General features: G+C 52.1%; 1 protein-coding gene across 4 annotated transcripts in view; it reads left to right on the top strand.

Moving 5' to 3' along the window:
• Positions 1-25539, top strand: part of BCL9L (BCL9 like) — a 42856-nt gene continuing 17317 nt past the window's right edge. Inside the window, exons 1-2 of one of the 4 annotated variants that reach the window (XM_081172314.1) lie at positions 2-288; positions 336-2213. The gene's annotated coding sequence lies outside the window, so the exon portion shown is untranslated. Of the gene's footprint in view, positions 2214-25539 lie in introns of all 4 variants that reach the window. The other 3 variants (XM_081172316.1, XM_081172313.1, XM_081172315.1) reach the window with 3 other exon arrangements.

Genomic DNA, 25539 nt, shown 5'->3' with positions numbered 1-25539 from the left:
ATTGTTATGTCTAAACCTTCTGCTTCAGTCCCCAATCATCTCCCCACCCCAGCAAGAACAAGATGCCAGAACCTGCCATGATTTCCTTCTGCCCACATCACACCTGGAAGCCACTTTTTCTTTTCAGGTGCGCTGGGCCTGGCTGCTCAATGAGGTCAGAAAACCACTCTGCACACGCTCAGAGGCACCTTTATTTATTTCATCCGTTGCCCGGCTGGGACCTGGCATTGCCAGCAGGCTCCGCTGGGTGTGTGTTCTGGCTCCGACGGGACGCACCAGCAGCTGCCGGTGGGGAGCCGCTCCCTTCCCCGCCTGGGGGTAGCAGCGCGGGACAGACGGCGGAGCCGCTGCTAGCCGAGCCTTGGGCGCCAGGCGGCGCGCTCTCTGTCTCCCTTCAGTCCGTTGGGTGCTGCTCCACTCCGCTGGAGGGAGCGGGGGCCCGGCCTGGCCGCCAAGGAACGAGCCGCACCTCAACAGAGGCTGCCCCACGGCATCCCGAGAGCCCGGAGGCGTCACAGGAAGGCTCTTCCTGCGGGTCTCCCGCGGCCGCCCTAGCGGGCTCCGCTCTTGCACGGAGGAAGGGAGGGAGAGCGCAGCTGCAGGCGCCCGCCGCCCGCTTTACTGGCGCGGCTTTGCCGACGTCTCCGGGCCCGACCTGGGAGGAGGGCGCCCTGTCAGGATAAGAGTCCCAGCTAAGAGCGCCTGCCAAAATTTCCTGCGCCGGCCGAGCCCGCAAATACTCGGGAGGACTCGGGGTCCCGCCCCGTCTCTTTCCCGCGACCGGGCAGGAAAGCAGCAGCCAGGCAGCCCGGGCTCCTGGGTTCCCCGATTAAGTCACTCGCTTCCCTTTTCCCACCCGCCACGTGCGCCGCCGTCCCTGTTTATCTTCGGCACAAAACAGCGACGGGCAGCCGGATCTCTGGGTATTTAAAGGGTCCCGTCACTTTCTAAAGCTGCCTTTCTCTTTCAACACACCGCGCACCCCATGTGTCCACCAAGTCATGTCCACGCGCTAAGCCTGGCTTATAAACGACCTGGAACCACACTTGTAATCACACTTGCGTGGTTGGTTCAAGGATGTGACGCCGTCACTCGTGAGAAAAGGCTTTCCTTCGCCCTGCCTCACGTGCAGACTTTGATCGCTTCCTTAAGCTGGATCCTTGGAGGCGACTTCTAACGACGGGGCGCGCACGTGCCCTCACTCTCCTCCAGGGCCCGCGCGCGCCAATGAAACAGGGCCGTCGAACACCCAGCCTTTGCGTTTGCCCTCAAAATTGTCGGACATTCGACATCTATTACTCCGAACCAACTGCGACGACGATGGGGGAAAGCCCCAAGCGGTCCTTCCGACGGCCGAGCTCGCTTTGGGCCGCCCACTGAGGAGAGCGGCCGGGAATCGCTCGGGTGGGCTGAGCTTGTCCTCCCGCCCGCGACGGCGTTGCGCAAGGCAGGCGGATGGTGACAGCAACCGCTTCGGTGGCCCTTCCAGCCAGCCGTGGGCTACTGCGCTCCGTAGAGCGGGCGGTGCTTGGTGGCGGCCAAGGGCGCTGCAGCTTGCAGTCCGTCGAGGAAGCCAGCCTGCTCGCTTGCCGCCGGTGGCTCCCAGGTGGAGCGCCTTCTACCAAGCAGGGGTACGGGACGGCGCCTCCTCTGTCTGGGCAGTTGTGCCGGTCCTGGGGGCGCCGAATTCGTTGCTCGCTCGCCCGCCCTTCTCGCTGCCAGCCGGGTGCTGGTCCCCGACAGGCCGCTGGGAGGCCTCGTCGAAGCGGAACCAGGAGCAGGAGGAGGAGGAGGAGGAGGCGGCTCTTATTTTGACACGGCGGCGTCGGCGCCTGCCTGGAGTAGCTCCTCGTCTGAAGCGGAGCGAGCGCTTCTCTTCCCCCCAAATGAGCAGTCGGAGGCGGGCAGAGGCAGGCGGACGCGGCGGCGGGCGCTGCCCGTTGGCACCGGCGGCGTCTTCTGGGCAGGGCGAGGCCGGGCCAGGCGCAGCGGCAGCGCGAAGGGGCGACGCGGGAGCCGCCTCCGCGGCGCGGCCCGGCAAGTGAAAGCGAAAGAGGCGGCCCGGCGGCGCTGGAGGAAGAGGAGGAGAAGGGAAGGACCGGCCGCCGCCGCCGCCGCGCGTCCCGCCTGTGCCCCCGCCTTGCCGAGCAGCAGCAACCGCGGTGCTCCTGCGGCGGCCATGGGCGAGCCCCGCGGCGGCCTCTCCTGAGCAGGTAAGCAGCGGCGGAGCGCCCTGGGCCGAGCGGGGCATTGTTTGGAGCCGCGGTGCCAGGCGATCGCCGAGCAGGCTGCTTGCTTGCATGCTTGGGCCGCGCCTGGGCTGCCTCGGCGGGCCTCGAGCAGCCCGAGCCCGGGGGCTGCCCCCGAGACGGCGGCGGGCAAGGTGAGGCCTTCGTGCGTGGCCTCTGGGCACCGTCTGCTCGCAGGAAGGAGGCCTGCGCGTCGGGGCGAGCTGCCTTGGGGACGTGACTCGTCCCTCTCGCAGGCAAGACGGGACAGAGCTCCTGTTGCTGCGGCTCCGCTGGCAGCGGCAGGGGTGGCTGCTTGGCTCCCGGCGTGGCTGGGACGGGGGCAGCGTGTCTGCTCCCCTGCCTTTCGGTGCGAGCAACCGGCCACTGTGGAGCAGGTCACCTGGCGCTCCTTAGGGCAGCGATGGCAATGGTGCCATTGGCTGAGACCCTCGGAGGGGAAGCTGCATCTTGGCAGGAGGTTTTTGCAGGGGGTTGCGTGTGGAGCTGGGGAGAAGAAATCAGGAAAGCCATTGGGTGCCAGAACCTGGCCCTGTCTTCCCCAGATGTTGAACTCAAACTCCTCCTGGCTTCTGGTGGGTGTTTCCAGGTGGGACTAAAGCCCTCCTGTGGTAAGAGCTATGTGGTTGTGGTGTCCAGCAGTGCCTTTTGCCACCAAATCCCATGTAGTTTTGTCATCTTCTGCCTGGAGGATCTCTCTCCTGCTGGCCTTCCCAACAAGAGGAACCAGCCTTGGGCAAGGTGTTTGTGAGCTTCCTTGGTGTGCCACTTCCATGTTGGGCCTGGAACAAGCCACGTGGTTGTGTGTGACTTGAACAGAGCAGTGGTGATGTCTCTGTCCAGGAGCCCTCTTTGACCTCTGAATGGAGAGGCGCCTGGCACTTATTTCCTGGCTGTAGGCGGGGGCGGGTTTGGATTGTGATGATCTGCCTGTGAGAACAAGCTGTGTCTTGGTGCGCTACCATAAACCTCACAAGTCTGGAGCTGAGGGATGGCTTTGAAATGTTTTAACATTTTTCCTGGCAGTTGGGGCAGGTGACCTGTTAGGGGGATGGTCTCTGGACCCAAGCAAGGTGGTTTCAGGAATTGACCCAGTTGAAGGTAGCTGCTGCATGGAGGAGGCTGACTCGGAGTCATGAAACGGGCCAGCTCTTGGGTTGCTAGGCTGGGCCTGGGGGCCACTGCGGTCCCAGGCTGCCAAAACTGTCTTGGCAGCCTGACTTGTAATGCCACAGAGTTCTTGCCTTTATACACCTGGGCTAGTTGCATGGGTCAAGAAAAAGCAGAGAGGTTATCGGTTTCCCCTGCCAGGCTACCTGAAGGCTCTTATTGCTTTCTGCAGGTGACCAACCTGGAGGTGACTGGCAAGTCTGCTTTGGGCAACTGGGCTGCCAGATTTGTGCTTTCGCCTCTGCTTACACTGGGGTGTGATTCCTTCCTGGCAGATTTGGGCAGGGTGATCCAGAGTAAGTTCCACAATGTTCTGGGAGTCTTCTTCTCCCCACACTTTGCCTGCACAGGATGATTGCAGCCCTAGGTGGCAGGCAGGCACTTGCAGGCTGCTAGCAGCGGCACAAAACTTCCAGCTTCCTGGGAATCATCTGGCTTCCCTCCACTCAGATCTTTGGCCTGTTTCTCTGCCCTTCCCCCCCCCCCCGCGGTGTCAAGGTGCTGCTTCTGCCACCAGGGAGGTGGTCTGCAGACAAGGCTGCTTATTGGCACTAGCTAGTGATCTGGTCATAGGTTCAGGAGTGCAGCGATAGAGAGACATGCACCTGAGAGATGCATCCACGAATTGCATGTGACGCTGTGGGGTCCTGGGGGGCACCTCTCAGATTGTGTGGCCCCACTCTTTGCATAACCAAAAAGCCTTGGCCCAGCCTTGACAGGGATGTTGGATGGGCTGGGTTAGCCTACCTCATTGTGTGTGCAAAAAATCATATTCTTTATTTTGGTAGATTTGGCTGGGGGGGGGGAGGGGAGCAGAATTCCATTTAGCCAAATGGGCACTGTGGCTGTTGGTGGTGAGAGAGACCTGTCCATGCTACAGCTGGTGCTTTCCAGTCATCTGGACTCATAGGACTGTTGCTATTCTCTGGATCACTCATGCCAATGATCTCTCACCTGGCACTAAGGAGGGTGCTGCCTGTTCCATCTTCAGGACTCTAAAGGTGCCCTGGCAGGGAGCATATCCGGGACTGAGCTATAAGGCCTTGTGGGTGGCCATGTGCACTGTTTGCTGAGCCACAGGCTCTGTTTGCTGAATGTCTGGGGACAGCCTCCCCCCTCTCTCAATTCCTTTGCGTGTTCTCTTTCTTGATGGATGCCCTGCCTTTGGCACTGTTTGTAGCAGACACGCTGGGTCTCCTGGTATTGGGTTGCCTCTCCTTGGAAGCGGCTTCATGCTTAGGCTTTGAGTGTCTTTCCATTGTGCCCCCTCCTGTCTTGGGCTGGACCAAGTCCCTCTGCCACTGAACTCCTGAGATCCTCCTGGTCTTGTTTTCTGCCTCTAGTTGTGGGGTTGTAGACTGCAGCCTCCGCCACACACATGCCTCTGTGGTGTGAAGATGAGCATTTGGCTTTGGGGAAGGGGTGCTGAGGCCAAAACAATGAGGATGTGAACTGTTGAGTGGGCAAAGTGTGTGAGCTTGCTCCAACTGCTAGGCACAACACACTTGTCCCTGCAGTATATATTGGTTAAAACTCAGAAACTGGCCAGGAGCATGGGAGTAAGAGGTTGAAACGTGGTTGCTTTTTGTCCTTTTCTGATCATCTTCTTGATCTTCTGCTTTAGGCCCAAGCAGGCAGCCGAAGTGGGACTTGGAGGGCTAAAAACCGGGCTGGCATTTTTGGATTTCAGCAGTAGCTAATGAAGGCAGCAGTTTCCATTGCTTTCAGCTCAGAATTGCCCTGGCCCTTCTGCCTTGACACTTCATGGATTCCTGGGTTTCTGTCTTTGCTGTCTCGTGGAGAATTTTAGTGCACCTCTTTCCCTTCTCCCCACCTTTATTGGTAGGTTTGTTCTTGTGTTGATCTTCAAGAGGGGAGCAGGTAGAATTTGATCCAGGGAATGGCTGCAAAGGGGTTCCTTACTCTGCTGGGGTGGTTCAGCTGTTGAATGATACTAGGGTGATATCCTCAGTCCCAGCAGGATACTCCTTGCCCAAAGGGCTGGGTAAAAACTCTTTGTGGAGAAGGAAGGGATGTAAAGAGCTGGCTTGTACTAAATCAGACCCATTGGTTCATCCAGCTCAGTAGTGGCTGGCAGTGGGTTCCCCAGGGTTTTAGGATGGGACAAACTAAGATGCTGTACCACTGAGCCTTCGAGACAGGACGTATGTGCCCTCCCAGCCATTGAGTATGGGGACTGATGGAATTCCATTGCTACCTCTGTTGCATCTGGATTCCAAATTTCTGCAGGCATCTTGTGATAGTGCTCCTCCCGCAAATGTGGCTGGGCCTCACCCAGAGCAGGCTGCCTCCTATTGAGACAACCAGGAGGAAGAGGAGGAGGGGGAAAGAACCGTTTGCCAGCTGGGCTTTGGCCTCAGGGTGTTGCTGTTGGGTGTTGGGCAAGACGAGTTGAGCCTGGCTGGAACTGCCACCGCTGCACCAGTGGCCAGCAGCGGTGGGTCGGCGGGCTGAAAGCAGCTTGTGTCCTGCCTGCCTGCTTGACTGTGGCCTGGTTTGAACTCCTCCCTGGCAAAGGAATCCACTGGGCCAGGCAGGCAAGCCGAGCTCCCACCAGCCCAAACAGGAGCTGCCACCTAAAGTCTCTGGGGCCTGGTGCAATGCCCAGCAAATCAGCGTTGCTTGTGGAGGTCTCTGCTGGGGGTGGGAGCGGTGAAGAGTATGTGTATGTGTTTCTTGGGGGGGGGGGATGTGCAGCTTGGAATCGGCTCTTTGCATGGCAAGAAAAGTGCTGAGTCGAGGCTTTCCAAGCGACTGTGGCCAAAGCCCAGCTTGGCTGCCAGAAGCAACAGAGCTGGAATTTCCTCTACCGGGTGCCAGCTCATCTCAGGCTGGCCAATGTGTCTGCGACAGGGCCAGGGTGGTGGTGGTGGGGAGGGAGGGGGGCTCCTGGAATGGGAGGGGGCTTGATGAGAAGCCAAGGACTACCCCCTCCTCTTCTTCCTCCTCTTGCTTTATGCCTGGTTCTTATTTTCTCTCCCAGGACTGAGCTGTTTTGCATTAGGAGGAGGAGGAGGAGGCTGCGTCCCTCCCTCCTATTCCTGCCCTGCTCCAGGGGCTCCCCATGCAGCTGCTAATGAGCTGAGCCTCCTCGTCTTCTCTCTTCTAACCCCCCCCCCCAATCTTTGGCTTCACTTGGAAAATTTTACAGCCTTTTTCTGAAGGGAGGAAATGCCAGTAACGGCTGTCTCTTGTTTTTATGAGGGGGTCCCAGCTGAAAGGGGAGAGACCAGGGTGGGGGCTAATGTAGCCCAGCCGCTCCCCGTTCTCAAGAATCGCTTCTAATGAGGAGCAAGACCGTGCTGGTTTTATGGATAGGATCCTGGCTACAGAAGTGATGGAAACTGGTGAGTGGGTGGGTGTCCGTCAAGGGAGGGCAGCATTCTAGATGTCAGCCAGCGACCTGAGACCCTGCTAAACCTTCAGTTGGTTAGAGTGGGTGCTGATAACACCAAGGTTGCAGGTTTGATTCCCTTACGGGACAGTCACATATTCTTGCCTTGCAGGGGGTTGGACTGGATGACCCAACGGGGCCCTTCCAACTTTACAATTCAATGATTCAATGTTGGATTAAAGGAGTATGGAGCAGGGGTGCGATGCTCTAACCCAGAGTTTAGGGACGCTCTTTGGACCCTTCACAGGGCGTTGGAGGCTCATGTTTGGATGAGTCACACAACTCTTCCCGGATCTTTCATAAGTTTTCACTCTTATCAGCTTCACATCCATTTCAAGTCGCCGGCCTCCTTCCCCATCTCGGACTGGCTTCTATCCTCTGTTAGTTGGTTATGCTCCCCTCTGAATCTTCAGCAGCTTCTTCCGGGGCAGGGGAGGGGGTTGCCCTCAGTGCAGCATGGTGGTACCAGCCCCTTAGCTGGTGCTTAAATGAAGCAGTTGCCACTAACTTTCAGGGCTTTGAAGAGGTTGCTCCGGCTTGGGCAGCCTAGAACAGAACCTGCCTTTGGGGCTGTCATCTCAGTTTGTTGTGGCTCTCCTCCCCTTCATTGTGAAGACACCAGGCTGCCCCTCCCAGCTGCCCCCACATGCTACCTGGCTGCCAGAAGGATGTACTTGAACATGTGCAGGTACAGCATTTGTAAGGAGGCACGGTGGCCAGCAGCCACACAAACCTCTGCAGCAGTGTTCAAAATTTGACAGGTGCCAGGCACATTTTGAATGGGGCTGTCGGCTACTTGCGACCAAGCCTGGGTGCCAGGATGGTGCCTGACACCTCCATTATCTGGACGTGCATGCCTGGGGAATCCTTGGATCTCAACTCTTTTCACACACTAGCAGCACATCCTGTAGAATTCTATCTGGCATTTTATCTGCACAATCGGGATGAATTTCAGGAACCAAAAAGTCGTATTGAAAAATATGACATAGGAGCCGCCTGGCCCCAAAATGGCAGCTAGGCATTCCATTTTGGCAACTGTAACCCTGGTTTAAGGAGCCATTTGGTGCCTATCTTATACAGTGGTACCTTGGGTTACAGACGCTTCAGGTTACAGACTCCGCTAACCCAGAAATAGTACCTCGGGTTAAGAACTTTGCTTCAGGATGAGAACAGAGATCATGTAGCGGCGGCGCAGTGGCAGCGGGAGGCCCCATTAGCTAAAGTGCTACCTCAGGTTAAGAACAGTTTCAGGTTAAGAACAGACCTCCAGAACGAATTAAGTTCTTAACCCGAGGTACCACTGTATATCTGAGTTTCTAACACCTCTCTGCAGACAGCAAATAACCACAAGAGGGTGGGGTGTTGTTGTGGTGGATCATACGGAGGAGCTTGATAGTTTGGTGTCCCCTGTGGCCCACCTTGATTTTATTGTTTCACCTTTTCGTAAGCCACTTTAAGGGTTTTGTTGTTGTTTACAATCAAGTGGTATATAAATTTTATGAAATAAATAATAGGGGCAGGTTGACTTGACCCTTAATTGTCTTGAGCTCCTGGATGGCGGCTAACAGGTTGAGGTTGAATCCTGACAAGACAGAAGTACTGTTTTGGGGGGACGGGGTGGGCTGGTGTGGAGGACTCCCTGGTCCTGAATGGGGTAACTGTGCCCCTGAAGGACCAGGTGTGCAGCCTGGGAGTCATTTTGGACTCACAGCTGTCCATGGAGGCGCAGGTCAATTCTGTGTCCAGGGCAGTTGTCTGCCAGCTCCATCTAGTACGCAGGCTGAGACCCTATCTGCCTGCAGACTGCCTCGCCAGAGTGGTGCATGCTCTAGTTATCTCCCACTTGGACTACTGCAGTGTGCTCTATGGGGGGCTACCTTTGAAGGTGACTTGGAAATTGCAATTAATCCAGAATGCGACAGCTAGACTGGTGACTGGGAGTGGCTGCCGGGACCATATAACACTGGTCCTGAGAGACCTACATTGGCTCCCAGTACGTTTCCAAGCACTATTCAAAGTGTTGGTGCTGACCTTTAAAGCCCTAAACGGCCTCGGTCCTGTATACCTGAAGGAGTGTCTCCACGCCCATCGTTCAGCCCGGACACTGAGATCCAGCGCCGAGGGCCTTCTGGCAGTTCCCTCACTGTGAGAAGTGAGGTTACAGGGAACCAGGCAGAGGGCCTTCTCGGTAGTGGCGCCTGCCCTGTGGAAAGCCCTCCCCTCAGATGTCAAGGAAATAAGGAAATATCCTACTTTTAGAAGACATCTGAAGGCAGCCCTGTTTAGGGAGGTTTTTAATGTTTAATGCTGTATTGTGTTTTTAATATTCGATTGAGAGCCGCCCTCAGTGGCTGGGAAAACCCAGCTAGATGGGTGGGGTATAAATATAAATATACAAATATATTATTATTATTACTACTACTACTACTACTACTATTTATTCTCCTCAGCCTGGCTTTGCAGTTTCAGGCTGTTTTGATTGCAGACGCGCTTATCCCAAACATAGTTAACAGAATCCGTCCCATCTTTGCACATACAGTAGACATTCCTCCAGGGCTCTCCTCCACTCCAGGACTGATTGATGTGGAACCTCCAATAAATGCCTCTCTCTTTGGATGGTGCTGAAGCACTGGCGCATGGCTCTTGGTTTTGTTTTTAAACCAATGCAGCAATTGTGGTGATTGCTTGGAGTCCACAGTTCCTCTGCATTCTGAGGCAGATGCCCTGGAAGGCTTGGTCAACAATCTTGATGAGCTATTGGCTGCTGAACTATTTAGGCCTGAGCTTCTCTGTTGATTATTGTCAAGAGCTCTAGGCTCCAAACACAGATGAAAGCCAGCTTGCATGGCTTAAACTTGGAGATAGGAGAGAGTTAGGAACTCAATAAGTCTTTCTTTCTCCACTAATGTTGAAAGAATTATTTCTCATTATAAAGCTATTGAAATTATATTTCCTCTCCTTGTTGGGGGACAAGCATTCTGTTGAAATAAGAAACGAGCCTGGGGAGGGGAGGACTTGTTCAGACGAGGGTGGAAGAAGGCTGTGTGGGTGGTGCTTTAAATTCCTCCAAGAGTTGAGGAATCTTCCCCCCCCCCCAGTCATGCTGATTCAGGTAATCGGGGGCTTCCGTCAGTTAATCAAAGCAGTTTGATCGATTAAAACTGGCAGCTGCATTTCTAAGCCTTGCATGTCATGCCTGCTTTTTGAATTCTCCTTTCTTGGGATACTGGCTGCAAAGCCGACCTCTGCTTAGCCACCTCTTTGTGTCACACAGGCACAGGTGACCAGGCTGCCCATTGATGGCAAGAACAACCTAGCATTTCTTGCTGGGATGGGGAGTGGAGACTACATTGATCTTAATGCCTTTTTTGTGGATTCCCCCTCTGTATAGCACTGGGTTCAGCCCACTTCCTGGTATGTTGCCAGTGCTAGTGTAGCAGCAGGAATTGTACTTAACAGGTTTATGTTAGCCGTTATGATTTAGTCCTCAATCTTTCCATGTTGAGATCCCTGCATTGCAGGCGTTGGACTAGATGACCCTCAGGGTCCCTTCCAACTCTGCAATTCTGATTCTATGGTCTCTGGCTCCTCCCTCCCCGCATTCCTTCCAGCATGCCTTTGGTATGGCACCAGTTCTTCATAAATTGCTCCTCTGTAAGACAGACAGAGTTTCTGAGGTGTGCCTAGCATGGGCTGAGATTGAGGATTTGGTGAGAGACTTTAGGTGTATTTGCACAGCTCACTGATATGTAGTATCTCCTAGGGCCAAGGTCTTCTGATTGCTAGGGGGAGAGTTTCTGAAAGGGAGTACCATCCTCTCCCACTGGGTGTGGGTCAGGAGGCAGATTATGGGCGGGTGGAGTTGTGGCGAGGGGGTCTGGGGGAGGCAGCTCCTTGAATGCTCTAGCACATAGCTGTAGAAGCCCACCCATGAGCCACCACTTTCTCCCCTCCTGCAGTTCAAAGCAGCATTCCAGGCCAGAGCACAGCAGGGAATGGAACAGGCAGCTGGGCAAAAAGGATGCAGAGGACTTGAGTGAATGAGCCAAACTGCAACCTGCATGGAGGAGATTGAGAAGGGGGTGGATTTGGCATGTGTTGTGTTTGTGAATCACAGTGGCTCTGCTCAGCTGCTTGGTGCTGCTTGCAGCGGCAACCTGGGAGCCACAGGTGTGCTGCCACCCTGGGTTCCATGATAAGAGAAAGGTGAGATACTTGCAGAAGGAAGAAATAAAATAAAAATAATAATAATTTATTTGTACCCCGCCCATCTGGCTGGGTTTCCCAAGCCACTCGGGCGGCTTCCAACAAAGACAAAAAATACACTAAAATGTCACACATTAACTTCCCTGAACAGGGCTGCCTTCAGATGTCTTCTGAATGTCAGGTAGTTGTTTATCTCTTTGACATCTGTTGGGAGGGCATTCCACAGGGCGGGCGCCACTACCGAGAAGGCCTTCTGCCTGGTTCCCTGTAGCTTTGCTTCTCACAATGAGGGAACCACCAGAAGGCCCTTGGCGCTGGACCTCAGCATCCAGGCAGAATGATGGGCGTGGAGACGCTCCTTCAGGTATACTGGGCTGAGGCCGTTTAGGGCTTTAAAGGTCAACACCAACACTTTGAATTGTGCTCGGAATTGTGCCATGATGAGGAACTTGCCCTGGGCTAGCCGCAGCTTGGGCAACCTTTGGGGTTCCACCTGTGTGTCTCTGTGTGTGACTTTTTATTCTTGGGTTGGGTGCGTCCCTGAACCCAGTAGGCGGGCTCTGTCCTGTTATGCCATGCGCTGGCAGAGGCACTCTGCTCTCTCAAGAGTGATGGGAGAAGCAGAGAGGACAGCGCAGGGTCTGAAGTGCCAAGGCTTCAGCTGGGCAGAGGCCGGCTGGTCTGGCCCACCCAAAGTGCCCTTTGGAGGGGATCTCTTTGTAGCTCGGCTTGTTTTTCTGCCTGGCCGGGGAAGGGGGTGGGTGGGCAGTGACTGCCTCCCACATCTCCTGTGCCATAAAATGGAGCATAGGGGGGTGTTGTTCTGTCAGCTCAGGAGGCTTTCCCTCTGTGAAAAGAAGCCGGAGGGGAGGGAAGTGGGACTGGCCAGGCCAAGCCAGTCTGGCCGCTTCTGCTTTCCAGGGGTGGGAATGCTCCCAAGCCCCCCCCTCCACCCCGCTGCCTTCCGGGCCTCTCCCCCTGCCCTTTGTGTGTTCTGCAGGCGCAGGGGCAGATGCCTGGCTGCCTGCAGAGGCTGCGGTTCTCTCCGGCATCAGCTGCTCCCAGTCGTCGTGGATGAGCGTCAGGCAGAGGAAGTGCGCTGCCCTGGGTGGAGGGAGGCCTCGCGCCAGTCCCCCCTCTCGGGTCTCGCCTCTTTCCTTCTGTCAGGAATGCAGCTTGGGAAGGCAATTTGATTTGGCAGCTGAGGCGAGCCCAGCAGTGAGGGACAGGGTTGGGGGCGGGCGGGCAGCAGGCAGCTACTGCTGCAAATGTGAGCACACATTTTGCAGAACTGGACCAGCGGCAGCGGTGCAGGCGGCTGCTGCTCCCAGTGGGGCAGGATAGGGAGTGCTGGAGCTCCACCCGCTGACCACTGGAAGCCCTCCTCTCTGGATCGCAGCTCTGTGGCTGGGGGATTTCCTCAGGGTCTGCCCACAAGGTTTTCCGCCCTTCATTTCAACACCTCCCTTTAAAGGAACACACACACACACACACACACACACACACACACACACACACACGACTCTTGGGATGCTCCATTCCGTCCCAGGTGATTCTCTGGCTTGCATAGTGCACTTTGTGATGTGCCATTCCTGCTCAGCTAGGGCTGGGGCCTGAGGCTTCTGTTGCCTGGTTGAGGGAAGCGGGAAGAACCCTACTTTCAGGTAGGGGGCATGCTGTGTGGACTACAGTGGGCAAGAGAACCAAGTTACCTTTCCTTCCCGGCTCCTGCTCTGCTTTGGAAATCAGCTGTCAGCTCTGAGCCACCTGTACCTGCTGCTGTTACCAATTTTCTGTGGCTGCAGAGCAGGTTGGGTTGGGTCATCCTGAATGCAGGTTATCTGTGCCTTTCCCAGGGTGCTCCCTCTGGAGGTGCTGTTGGTGTCAGAAAGCCTTGCCAGCAGTGCGGTTCCACCCTGCTCATCAGCGGTTCCTAACCCTGATGGATATGTTCTGCCTCTACTGTCAGAGATGGCGTGCTTCTGAATACAGTGGTACCTTGGTTCTCGAACTTAATCCGTTTCAGGAGTCCGTTAAGACTCCCGAAACCATTCGAAAACCAAGGTGCAGCTTCCAATTGGCTGCAGAAGCTTCCTGCACTCAAGCGGAAGTTGCGTCGGACTTTTGACTTCCGAAAAACATTGGCAAATTGGAACACTTACTTCCGGGTTTTTGGCGTTCGGTAGTCGACTTGCTTGACAACTAAGCCATTCGGGAACCAAGGTACCACTGTACCAGTTTCTGGTTAGCCACTGTGAAAACAGGATGCTGGACTAGACGGGCTGTTGCTCTTCTTGTGTTCTTACCTGCCTGGGAAGAGATCATCTTAGGCAGTGGTGCAGTTACCGGTAAGTCATTTCCGACTCCAGGGTTAGAAACAGATATATAAGCTACGGTAGGTGCCAAGTGACTCCTTAAACCAAGGTTACAATTGCCAAAATGGAATGCCTAGTTGCCATTTTGGGGCAAGATGGCTCTAATGTCTTATTTTCCAAACAATAGACTGACAGCTTGATTCTCAGTTAAATGTTTGGTTAGTTCAGATGACAATTTGAGCTAGTTAAGAACTTGGGGAACTTAAAGAAGAAAAGTCACTTAATCCAAGGACAGCCCACACATAATTGACCTGTTGCAGTGTTGACTGCTCCTGCTCAAGCTGCATAGAAAAAGCATTTTGGTTCCTGAAATTCATTCTGATGGTGCAGACAAAATATAACTGATAGAATTCTACAGGGTGGGGTATTAGTGTGTGAAAACAGTTTAGATCCAGGGATCCCCAGGTATGCATTTCAAGGTGTCATCCTGGTGCCCAGGCATCTTCACTTGGCTGCAAGTGGTCGAAAACCAGGTGCAAAATGCGCCTGGCTAATTTCAAACACTGCCCTTCCCCTGCTTTATATGATGACGTGTATTACTTCACTTACTGCCAATGTGGTTAGCCTGCCCTGCTACTGCATTTGGGGCCCCTTCTGCTAATTCTTCTGAACAGAGAGCCCTGACCCTGCTGGCACCCCTGGCATTAGTGCTCTCCATCTTCTCACTGAAAATTGCTGTGTTTCATGGGGTGGCTGGACAGGATGCAAGCCTTTACATGACTTTCTGGATAGAAGGAAGCTGGTTGCATGCCATGAGAGATGGGCAAGGGGAGCAGGCCAACATTACCTAGTGGCATATGGGGCAGGCTGGAAGGAGTGTGGCATTTTCAGGAGGTGGAGCAGGTAGTTGTCATGGACTGGCTGGATGCAGAGAAGTAGTGGAAAGCACCAGCTGGGTAATCCCTGAGGGGAAGAAGGCTCAGACCCAGGGCATTGGTGGTGGGAAGACAATGAGTGGTCAGAGGGAGAAGACTGGAAGGAGGAGGAAGCTGAAGAGGTAACAGGATTCAGTAACAGGATTCAGTAAGCAGGAAGAGGCTGGGACACAGAGCAGGCCTGATTCAGAGGCTGGAGTGGAGGGCAGGGGCCAGTAGACAGAGATGAGGTAGGCTGCTGGAGAATCCAGGGAATCTCCCCCTCCTGCTGCAACCAGCTCTCCTCACTCTCCCAGAACATGCAGAGAGATGAAGAGGGCAGAGGAGAGTCTGTGCAGGCACAGTCTCTGGTTGTTTGGGGGAAATCCTGGAGGGGAGGGGACTTAGGCATCTGTAGAAAGGCGGGGACCTTCAGTCCTTGCAACTGTCTCACTGGGGCAAGGCCTACCGGGAAGAGTTGCTGGGATCAGTAGGCTTGCACTGTTTTGGTTTCTTCGAATAAAGAGTTAACTTCACTGACACCAGTGTTTTTTTATTGCTGACCTTCACCTGACTCCGGCTTCTGACGGTAGTGGGCAGTGTGCTGCCTTAGCCTGGGGCCTTAGAGTTCCCTGGGAACTAGAGAGCACTTGGCTAAGGACCTCCTGGGCATGTGGGGTGTGGAATTGTCACTGCCTTTGCTTCGCAGCTGTGTGGGGCACTGATGATGGGGACAGAAGGCATCATCACAAGTGCAGGAGGGTAGACTTCCTGCATATATTGTGGGAGCTGTCTTTGCCCTCTGCTGGAGCCCACATGCATTTCTTTTGCCCTGTCTGCGTTGGGGGGGGGGCTCCTTTGCCACACCAGCCTGCTTCTGCTTCCATGTTTGTGTTCCTGCCTCTAATGCTGCTCAGCATGTAAAGGATTGGGCCTGCCACTGAAGTCTCATCTTTCTCTGCTTCCGTCTCCGCTGGAAGGGGGGCTGATGCAATCAGCAACGTCAGGGGAACTCTGGATTGCCTTGAGAATGTGTTGCTGGTTGCAGTTCAGTAAGTGGTACAGCTGTCCACCGTGATAACATCCCGCCATGCTGCCCTCAAGTGACCTTACACGCTGCTCCAGTCAGAGCTGGGATATCCTACTTTGGGGGGGGGCGGAGAAGGGAAGAGAATATAAGTTGGAGAAGTGCAGAGATGGACCAATAACCCTGGAAGCATGCTGTGTGCATGCACACAACATTTTCTGAGGGAGGAGCAATATTCTATTCTCATTGGGCTGCCTGCTTCCTTCCTTCCTTCCTTCCTTCCTTCCTTCCTTCCTTCCTTCCTTCCTTCCTTCCTTCCTTCCTTCCTTCCTTCTCCCCCTCCCTCCCCCCCTCTGCTGCTGGGGGCTGAAGCATCCTACCCATGGAAAACCCGCATGTGCCCAGGCTTGAGTCTGGGCCAATAAGGAGTCTGCTTTAGATACGGTCTGATGTGCCCCAAAGTGCAGGTTTTGAGTGCTGCTTGCTTTTTGGTAGGCGACTGTCTGCAGGTGGGTGAATCTGCAGCCTGCTGCCCATCTCTGCCATCTGCTGCTTCTGTTGCATGTCTTCAGGATTCTCTCCCTCTCCCCCCTCCCTCCACCCTGGAAGGCCAACTGTCCCTGCTGGGACTGAGCAGAGCTTGTTGGCTGCTTCCTGCAATGGGTTAAGAAAGCCACAGCTTGCTCAGTGCGGTAGGAGGGGGTGTTAGCAGTTTGCTCCAGTTGGCGTCTTTCCCAGAGTGCTTTGGAAAAGCACTGACCTTAGACCCTCAGTACAAACTCAGCCCAGCACGTGGGAGGCAGAAATTGCTCCCAGACCTTCAGGCTCCAGCCTGCAAGAGACGCCTGCCACAAAGCAGCCATTTTCTTGCTCCAGAGCGGGCTTCCTTGCCTCGGGCTCCTCCTTCCTCTGCTGGGCTCCAGCATGGGCTCCGGGCTAGGGGTGAGGTGGCACTGGGCAGTGCCACAACAGTCCTGTGGAGCAGGCAGGCAGTCACCACTACCCTTAGTAGAGAGCTGTCCCATGTATGGGGTCTCACACATTTTGGTGTGTCCTGCTCTGCTCAGGGTTACATTTGCATGGCACACAGCCAGTCCTTCCCCATTGCAGGGCTGAAGCTGCTCTGCAAGAGCCACATATTTTATCCTGGCTTGACATTCTGCAACCGAGGGCTTGTTTGTTTTATTTGAGCTATTTATATACTGCTTAATCACCGGGATTTCTTGCTCTAAGGGGCTAGTGCATCGCAAACGAAATAACCTGTCCCGGATAGAACTCTGTGGGGGAAGCTTTGGAGAAACCCAAGAAGCTGTCCCAGCTCTCGGTCCACCTAGCTTGGCATTGTCTTTGCTGCACTGACTGGCAGCTGCTCCCCCTGGGTTTCAGGCAGGAGTTTCCCCCAGCCCTACCTGGGGATTGAACCTGGCCCTTATGCATGCAGCGTAGATGCTCTGCCATTCAGCCGGTGCCACCAGGGGGTACCTGCTATGAAACAGGCAGCTCCTGGCCCCCAGCAGCAGCAGCAGCAGTCCTGTGTAAAGCCCTCTGGAGCCAGGGAACCTTTCCTAGTGTCATTAATAGAAAATAGTCTCCTTTTTGCCAGCTCAGGGAAACTAGGAGGGCCCTGGGAAGGGATGCCGCAAGCCACAGTTTAGCACTCAGTGCCCCCCTGCAGTGTTCTCCTGCCCATGGCTGATGCAGGATCTACTCCTTGCTCTGCCCCCCCCCAAGAAGCCCCACTGCTTACCCCCACTGGTTCCCGGCTGCAGAAAGTGTTTTGTTTTTAACTGTGCATGGCAGGCAACCAAACTGGCTGAGTCAGTGAGCTGGCTGGCCACCAGAAATCAAACTGTGGTTTCTCCCCCTTTTCCCTCCTGCCTGGATTTTTTCTTTCTTTCTTCACTTAGCGACAGTTTCGTGTATGCACAACAAAGCTCTTGCTGCCTCCGCTCCCCTCTTGGGGCTGGAACAAGTGTGAGCTGGTTGGATTCCTCCATGGGGAGAGCAAGCTGGGTGGCAGCAGCAGCATTTGGTATTTCGGCACCGGGTGGAAAGAGCAGCCAGCTCCAGCCAGAGGGACTTCACTCTCTCTGAAAGCCCTGAGCATCCTGCCAGCCCCCAGCCCCCCTTGCAGGAAGGGACCTCTTGGGCCAGCCCTTGCTGGCTGGTGCTAGGTCCCCAGCGAGGAAGAGCTCTCTGCTCCTTGGCTGTTCTGCATTCAGTGCCAATGCCTGTGTAGTGCCAGCGGGCACTTGCTTCCTTAGGCAAGGCACTGCCGGTGGGGGGGGGGGAGCTCCCTCTTTGTTTAAAAACAGCATCACCAAGCCTTGTAGCATCTTGAAAGCCTAACAGATTTATTATGGCACAGGCCTTTGTAGATTAAAACCCACTTCATCCAATGATCAAGTGGACACAAAAAAGCTTATGCCACAGTATGTCTGTTGGGCTTTAAGGTGCCACAGAATAGGGCTGGCCGATACCTGGTTTTCAGCATCATGATATATCACTTGCTAAACATTGCAATATACCAATATATTACACTGTCTGAAATAAGGATGGAGCTATGTAGAGGCATTGGCTGGCTTTGTGGTTTTCCCCCACATCGTGATTTTTGCATAGTGTGCTCGCGTACACACACATAATAACTCGTGATATATTGCCAGGTCAAATATTATGAAACCAATATCATGATATGGACTTCAGACCAGCTTTGAACGATATATCAATATATCCCCCAGCCCTACCACTCTGGGTCTGTTGGAGCAGAATAGCAAGTGTGGGTCACCTCTCTCACTGGCTCTGTGCTGCTTTGGGTCTGAACTCCATTATTTTTTTCTGCACCTTACAAAGGGTTCTGTTGTCTATTGATAGCCTGGTGTCTGGGCAATTGCGGGGGTGCTCTTAACTCTCCCCAGCTCCTTTTGTTATGGGTTCAAAAGCTATTGGCCCAGAGCAACTCCACACACTCAAGTAAACAAGGAGGGCCTGCCCCTTATTGCACAAGACTTTCAGTTGAGAAGTGTGTGTTAGGAAATGTTGCTGGCAGGAGTGAGAAAAAAATCCTTGGCACCCGGACGACTCCTCAGAGGGGTGGGTGGGGGTGGGATGCTGGCACCCAGGACTCTGGAAGCCTTTATGGCCCTGGCTTCAGGGAAGTTTGCACGAGGAACCAGAGACAGTTTCTTAAAGCAGACCAGCCTCATTCCTTAAAACTTGGGAGAATTCTCTTGGACTGTGATGTGGAAGCATCAACAATATGATCCTTGTATGAGCAAACTGCGGGAACTTTGCTAAATATTAATTCTCTCCAGGCGGAGTTTTCACCTGATTAGCATGTGTAAAGACTCCCAAAACGCAGCAGCGGCTGCAGCAGTGTGTTACCATCTCTCTGTTGGAGCAGCGGACAATAACGACCATTCAGACCGAAATTGAAGTGTGAGCTGCTTGGGCTGTGTGTGTGTGAGTGTGTGATGGTGGGTTTGTTCTGGAGGGGCCGCACAAAAGGAACTTCCCCCAATAGGGTCCCAGGAACAAAGTGCCAGGCTGCCCAGCAGACCTTTTCCTTCACTCACTCCCCCCCCCGTAAGTGTGTGCTTGTGTCTGTGTGGTGGGAATAAATGATTGAATTAAAAACAAAACTTTACGCTTCAACTGTGTCATAGCGGTGGTTTTAAAAATAAACAGGCTCAAGGTGAAATCTAAATTTAATGCAGAATGTTGAAGCCTGCCATTACCTTACCTGCTTAAAAACCCTGTGGCCCTCTATGCAGCATGGACTGTGTGGCTGTTTTGCTTTCCCCTTCCTTTCCTTTCTCACATTAAAAAAAAATAAAATAAAGGAGGGAAACCATCTGACTCTCAGAGGCCAGTTATTCCGTGCATCCTCCAGCAAAGTCTTGTATTGTTACTGTTTGATTACTATATGGGACGGATCCCTCTTGGTTCCCCTGGGGTCTGCCAGGCACTTCAGGATCAAGTGCTCCAACCTGGAATGCTTGGCTACTTGATCTCTGTAGCACTTGTCAAATGCTGTGGGTTAAACCACTGAGCGTAGGGCTTGCCAATCAGAAGGTCCGCGGTTCGAATCCCCGTGTCGGGGTGAGCTCCCGTTGCTCGGTCCCAGCTCCTGCCAACCTAGCAGTTCAGAAAAGCATGAAGTGCAAGTAGATAAATAGGTACCACTCTGGCAGGAAGGTAAACAGCATTTCCGTGTGCTGCTCTGGTTCCCCAGAAGCAGCTTAGTCATGCTGGCCACATGACCCGGAAGCTGTACGCCAGCTCCCTCGGCCTATAGAGCGAGATGAGCGTCGCAACCCCAGAGTCATCCGCTATTGGACGTAATGGTCAGGGGTCCCTTTACCTTTTACCCATTAAAAAGCACAGGGGTTTCCTAGCCATTTTGTGTAGAAACACTCTTCTTCTCAGTAAGGACCAGTGTGACTGGCTTTGGGAAATGGTTGAAATAGTGATGTGTCTCTTTCTTCTTCTGGGTGCAAGCATCTTGCAGTGGGGTATTCGATTTCAACTGGGAAAATACCCAAAGACAGAAGAGCAAAGCAGCCCCCATCCACCCCTTCCTCTGCTCAGAAACCCCCCCCCCAAAAGCTAAAGAGAGGCAGTTCTGACCTTTAGCTTTCAAGTAAGCAAGAGGCCTCCCGTGCAGGTGCGTTGAGGCCCCCCAAAACGAAATGTATCCATTTCCCAATTCCCACCTCCATTTTCTCTCCTCCGACTCAATATAATTCTCAATATAATTCTGATGGGGGGGGCAGGGGGGGAGCTGCATGGTGCTGCCTTTCCAGAGCCCGTGATGGATTTGGGTCATCCTGGGTGCCAGGTCTTGCTCAGGAGTAAGCATCAGGGTGGATAAAAATGATTTTTTAAATAAAAAAATCGGATTTTTAAAATTTAAATTGGGATTTTTAAAATTTAAATTGGATTTTTTAAAAAAATGCTTTTGGAGGAAAAAAATCTTTCTAAAGATAATTTTCTATTTAAGTTACATTATAGTCCAAAGGCTATTCATCATGAAATAAGGATTTGTTTAAGTTTTTCATGTGTGCTAAAACTCAGTCGAAGTTTTTTTTTTTAATTGTTTAACCACATCAGTTAAAAAACATGGATACATGTGCCATTAGGTTATTCTTTTAGTTTAAAAAAATTGTTTAAATTGTTATTAAGTAAATGATTGTTTCCCCCCTTCCAATAAAGTACTGCAGAAAAGTTGTCCAAATATAAACTTATTAAACCACACAATAATTTCATAATTATCTGTCTATGTATTTCTAATAGCATAACCAAATCAGTAATTTCTGATATAGCTGTAAAAACTACTCTGAAAATTGATTATTCCAAAAATGAAACCTTCACCTGGTTGTAAATATTATACCAACAAGAATCAGTCTTTCTTCCAAAAAAATATATGATTTAAATCAAGTCTTACTGATTAGCGATTTAAATCAATTTAAATCAAATCCACCCTGGTAGGCATGTTCTCTGTGGCCATATGTTGGCACTGGAAATGGGCATGTGAGTACCGCTCTGGCCTGTTGCAGACACTGGTCAGAAAGTACTTTCCAGCATCTCCTGCCTGATGCCTGCTGGCTCCCTTAGGAAGCACTTGCACAGCATGGGACCCACTGGAAGGAACAAGCTACCTGCTGCCAGCCATTGGTTTGAGGCCTGGCAATAGCTTGGTGCTGAGGAGCAGAAGCAGGTGCCTTATTGACCCAGTGCATCACTAGTTGTGCTGGCAGGTTTAGAATAATGCTTTCTTAGGTGAGGGAAAGACCCTGTGGGTCTGTCTGGTTGGGCCCTTGGAAAGCCAGTGGGGTTGTTGTGACTAGAAAAGGAGAGCCTTAGGCTCAAATGCTCACTCAGGTATGAAGCTGACAGGCTGATCTCGGGCAGACATGCTCTTTCGAGCTTGCCTACCTCACAGGGTTAATGTGAGAACAACAACAGCAACCGAACCACGTACCTCCTTTAGAGCCCTGCAGAGGAAAGGCAGAATACACATTACTTTGCACATCTTGAAGGTAGCAGCCTCAGGGAGGGGCGGGGGGAAGGCTGTTGCAAAGTACAGTGGCCTAAGTTTGCTTTTTTTTGTAAATTTCTCTGTTTTCAAAATATTTCTCTTGCGAGGGAAGAAGTGGCGTAGAAGCTGTTGCATCAGCTGACCTGTAAACAGTTTGCTTGTATAGGGAGGGTTCAAAGACTTCTGAGCACCTCAGTTCTTACCCGTGCCCTTGAAATAAATAAAGCAAATCTGAATGATGTTATTAAATATGGGGGGGGGGGGTTTAAAGCTTGCTTGCAGGCACTACCCCGAGGAAGCCACAGAATTTGGAACCAGTTTGAGTGGAAGGAGAATAAATATTGCCACTGGTCCTTGCCCATCACTAGGAGGTGCAAGGACTGTAGGGCAGCAGAGAGGATTCTTATGTTCTCTTCCTTACCAAAACACCAACCATTGTCTAAAAGTTCTTATGCCAAAAGATATAGGGAGCTGCCAGTGTTCTTCCAGTTTGGGTCAGTGGGTGTTGTACTACAACTCCTGTCATTCCTAGCCAGCTTAGCCCCAGTGGTCAGAGGTGATGGGACTTGTAGTCCAACGGGGACCCAAGGTTGAGGATCACTGGTGTATAGGTCAGTCACCACTTGTGGAAATGGGTGCAGCCTGACTATCTTGCTGAGGAGCAGTTTGGGGCCAGAGCTGCGGTTCCCCAAATGGGAGGGGAGCCTCACTCCCAGGGGAGGCAGAGAGTTGCCAGGGGAGGGCATGGGTTTCTCCCACCATACAGCAAGAACAGGCCCTGCATCACAGCACAAACTTGCCCTTCATCACACCAGTCCTTACTCTCAAAACAAATTATGTGCCCCACTTAGGAATTATGAATATTAAGCAGTGTATAAATACTTGAAGTAACTAAAATGGGGAGAGGCAGCCTGCCTCCTTTAGGTTGGTTGTCTTTGCTGAAAGGTAATGGGGGGAGGGAATTATCTTCTGCTTTAGACAAGGGGGGGACACACGGGTGGCGCTGTGGGTTAAAACACAGAGTCTAGGACTTGCCAATCAGAAGGTCGGTGGTTCGAATCCCCATTACGGCGTCCCTGCTCCTGCCAACCTAGCATTTCAAAAGCACGTCGAAGTGCAAGTAGATAAATAGGTACCGCTCCGGCGGGAAGGTAAACGGCATTTCTGTGCGCTGCTCTGGTTCGCCAGAAGCAGCTTAGTCATGCTGGCCACATGACCCGGAAGCTGTACGCCGGCTCCCTCGGCCAATAAAGCGAGATGGGCGCTACAACCCCAGAGTCGTCCGTGACTGGACCTAATGGTCAGGGGTCCCTTTACCTTTACCTTTTAGACAAGGGATGTGATACTGCCCTTATTGGGGTCTTGTCATTTAGCCCCCAAAGAAAGAAGAAAATAAACTCCCATAGGGAAATAGGCAAGCAGGCGACGAGAGTCTTTCCGTCTGGGCATCATGGGCCACTTGTGGCTCCCCTTTATCACATACACAGCCCAACAGGACAATGACAATAATCCACCAACAGCATACAAATCAATATAGCTAACCTGATCCGAAACACCCACCCACCTCACTCACACACGAAAACAAAGATCACCACAGCCAATCACAAGCAAACAATCACACCCTAGGCCAACCCCAACCTCTCTCACCACCAAAGGAACACAAGTGAACAACACAAGCAACGCTGACACCAAACTCTACATACATTAAACATAATAGAAACACCGCCACGCGACCCCACCCCTATCCATCTTCCCTCTCTCCACCCCCCTTTCTTTTTTCTTTTTTCTCTTCTTCTCCCCCTAATGCCTCAACAAATGAAACGGATTTGTAAAAATGTTACATGAAGAAAAAAAAATACGAGGCACTACACTTCTGTAAAACAAGAAAATCCTTAATAAAAATATATATATATATTTTTTAAAAAAGCCAGCCAGCATTTCTTTTTGGGGGGGTACTGCTCCAATGGCCAGGGACACTCCCATCACCTTCACCTGCTCAAGTTGTCCCTCTGCAGAGCTGAACAGGAGAGAATCTCCTCCCACTAACCTGAAGAAATGTTCGTTGAGAAACGAAAGGGCTGCCTGTGTGTGATTGCAGCCTGGGCTTCCTTCCTGGTGGGAAAGAGAGGCTGCCAAGGAGTATCCTGGAATGGGCAGCCGGGGTGTGTGTGGGTGTGCAAGGGTGGGAGGGCTCCTTTGTGTGGCTCGCAGATGCTTCATCCTGGGCCTGTGCAATTAGGTCCCTGTACTGGCCTTGCCCTCTGTTCTGTCCTTTGAACAAGCAATGCAAGTTATAACAAGGAAACGGTAGCAAGGAGTCGTATCCAGTGATGCTTTATGCAGAACAGACACACTGAAATTAATGTACTTAAATTGGACCTGTATTCATAGAATCATAGAATAGTAGAGTTGGAAGGGACTCTGAGAATCATCCAGTCCAACCCCCACTCCCCTTTGCAGTGCAGGAATATGCAGCTGTCCCTTACGGGGATGGAACCTGCAACCTTGGCGTTATCAGCACCCACGCTCTAAGCAACTGAGCTATCCAGGCGTTAAAGTAAACAAGGATTTATGTCAAGGATAGCTGAGTCAGCAGAGCCTGGTACTCTTCATCTCAGGGTTGTGGGTTCGTGCCCCAGTTTGGGCAAAAGTTTCCTGCATTCCAGGTGGCTGGACTAAATGATCTGTGTGGTCCCTTTGAACTCTACAATTCTGTGATTCTATATTGGGGAGGAAAACACTGGCAGTTGGAATCCTTTTGCTTCTCTCTTTTTACAGGATTTATGTTTTTTATGTTTATGCTTTTCCCTATCAAAGTTTCAGGGTGGCTGGTGGCAAAAACATACCCCATTTTTAAAAAAAGGTTTTTTATTTTATTTTTAAAGGGTGAGAAAAGTACATACAACATCTCTGTTTTCAATTCTTAAGAGGCCTTTCTTCAAATTATTTATATTCAATGTGAGACACTAACTGTTATACTCAGTAGATATGAGGTCAGGAGAGAAGAGTTTTTGAACAAGATAGCAAAACCCAGTAATGCCAATCCATTGAAACAGCAGGTGAAAGCAAACAACAAAGTCTGCGTAAGAATTTAAAACAAGCCCATCTAGTCTAGCATCTTATTCTCACGGCAGCTGGCCAGGTACATAAGCAGGACCTGAGGACAAGAGATGCCCACCCTCCTGTGGTTTCCAGCCACTGGCATTCAGAAGCAATTGCTGCCTCCCAACCAGGGATCAGCAAACTTTTTCAGCAGGGGGCCAGTCCACTGTGCCTCAGACCTTGGGGATGGACGGCGGACTATATTTTTTTTGGGGGGGGAGAACAAATTCCTATGCCCACAAATAACCCAGAGATGCATTTTAAATAAAAGGACACATTCTACTCATGCAGGCCCCACAAATAACCCAGAGATGCATTTTAAATAAAAGCACACATTCTACTCATGTAAAAACACGCTGATTCCCGGATGGTCCGCAGGCTGGATTTAGAAGGCGATTGGGCCTACTCATGCTCCAAATTGTGGATGAAGAACATTGCCATTTCGGCTAGTAGCCGTTGATAGCTTTATCATCCAGCCTATATTTTTTTTTAAAAAAGAGGAAAGATCCCATTTAAACACAGTGTTAAAAGACTGCCTCTTCTCTTTTTAATGAAATACCTTTCTAGTGGTGTCTCAAAATGTTTTAGTATTTTAAAGTACCTTGTTATGAAGGACACAAAATATGTGGAGTTGAGGCAAGCTGGCTAAATCTGGTGGAGCAGCAATATGGAAGCAATGAACATCCTGTGGACTTCTGGCAAGAGAGATGCATTCTGCAGGGGAGGGGGCCTCTCAGAGGCCACTCTTAGTCCTGGGGAAACAGATTCAGAGTTTGTAATGCAAGGAGGTGTCCGTGTTCTTCTTGGAACCGGAAACCAAGGGTTTAAAAAGACTGGGGTGTTGGGGGGGGTGTTAAGGAAAGCAGATAGGTTTTTTCTCCCTCTCTTGCGATATACTGGGTCATCCAGTGAAAAGGGACCAGCAGGAGATCTGGGATAGACAAATGAAATAATCTCTTTCCATGACCTGCCCAGTTAATAAACACATCTCCCCGTGGAAATGGTCTCTGGCCTAGGTGGTCTAAGGGAATAGACATGTTCAGGAAGGAGGAGAAAGGTATTTCAGGGACTATTACTATGTGAAACCTCCTTGTTCAGAGGCAG

This window comes from Podarcis bocagei, assembly GCF_964188305.1.
Source record: "Podarcis bocagei genome assembly, chromosome: 15".
Classification (NCBI taxonomy): domain Eukaryota; kingdom Metazoa; phylum Chordata; class Lepidosauria; order Squamata; family Lacertidae; genus Podarcis; species Podarcis bocagei.
Note: the sequence above shows the minus strand (reverse complement) of the source record. Positions and strands in the feature narration are given on the sequence as shown.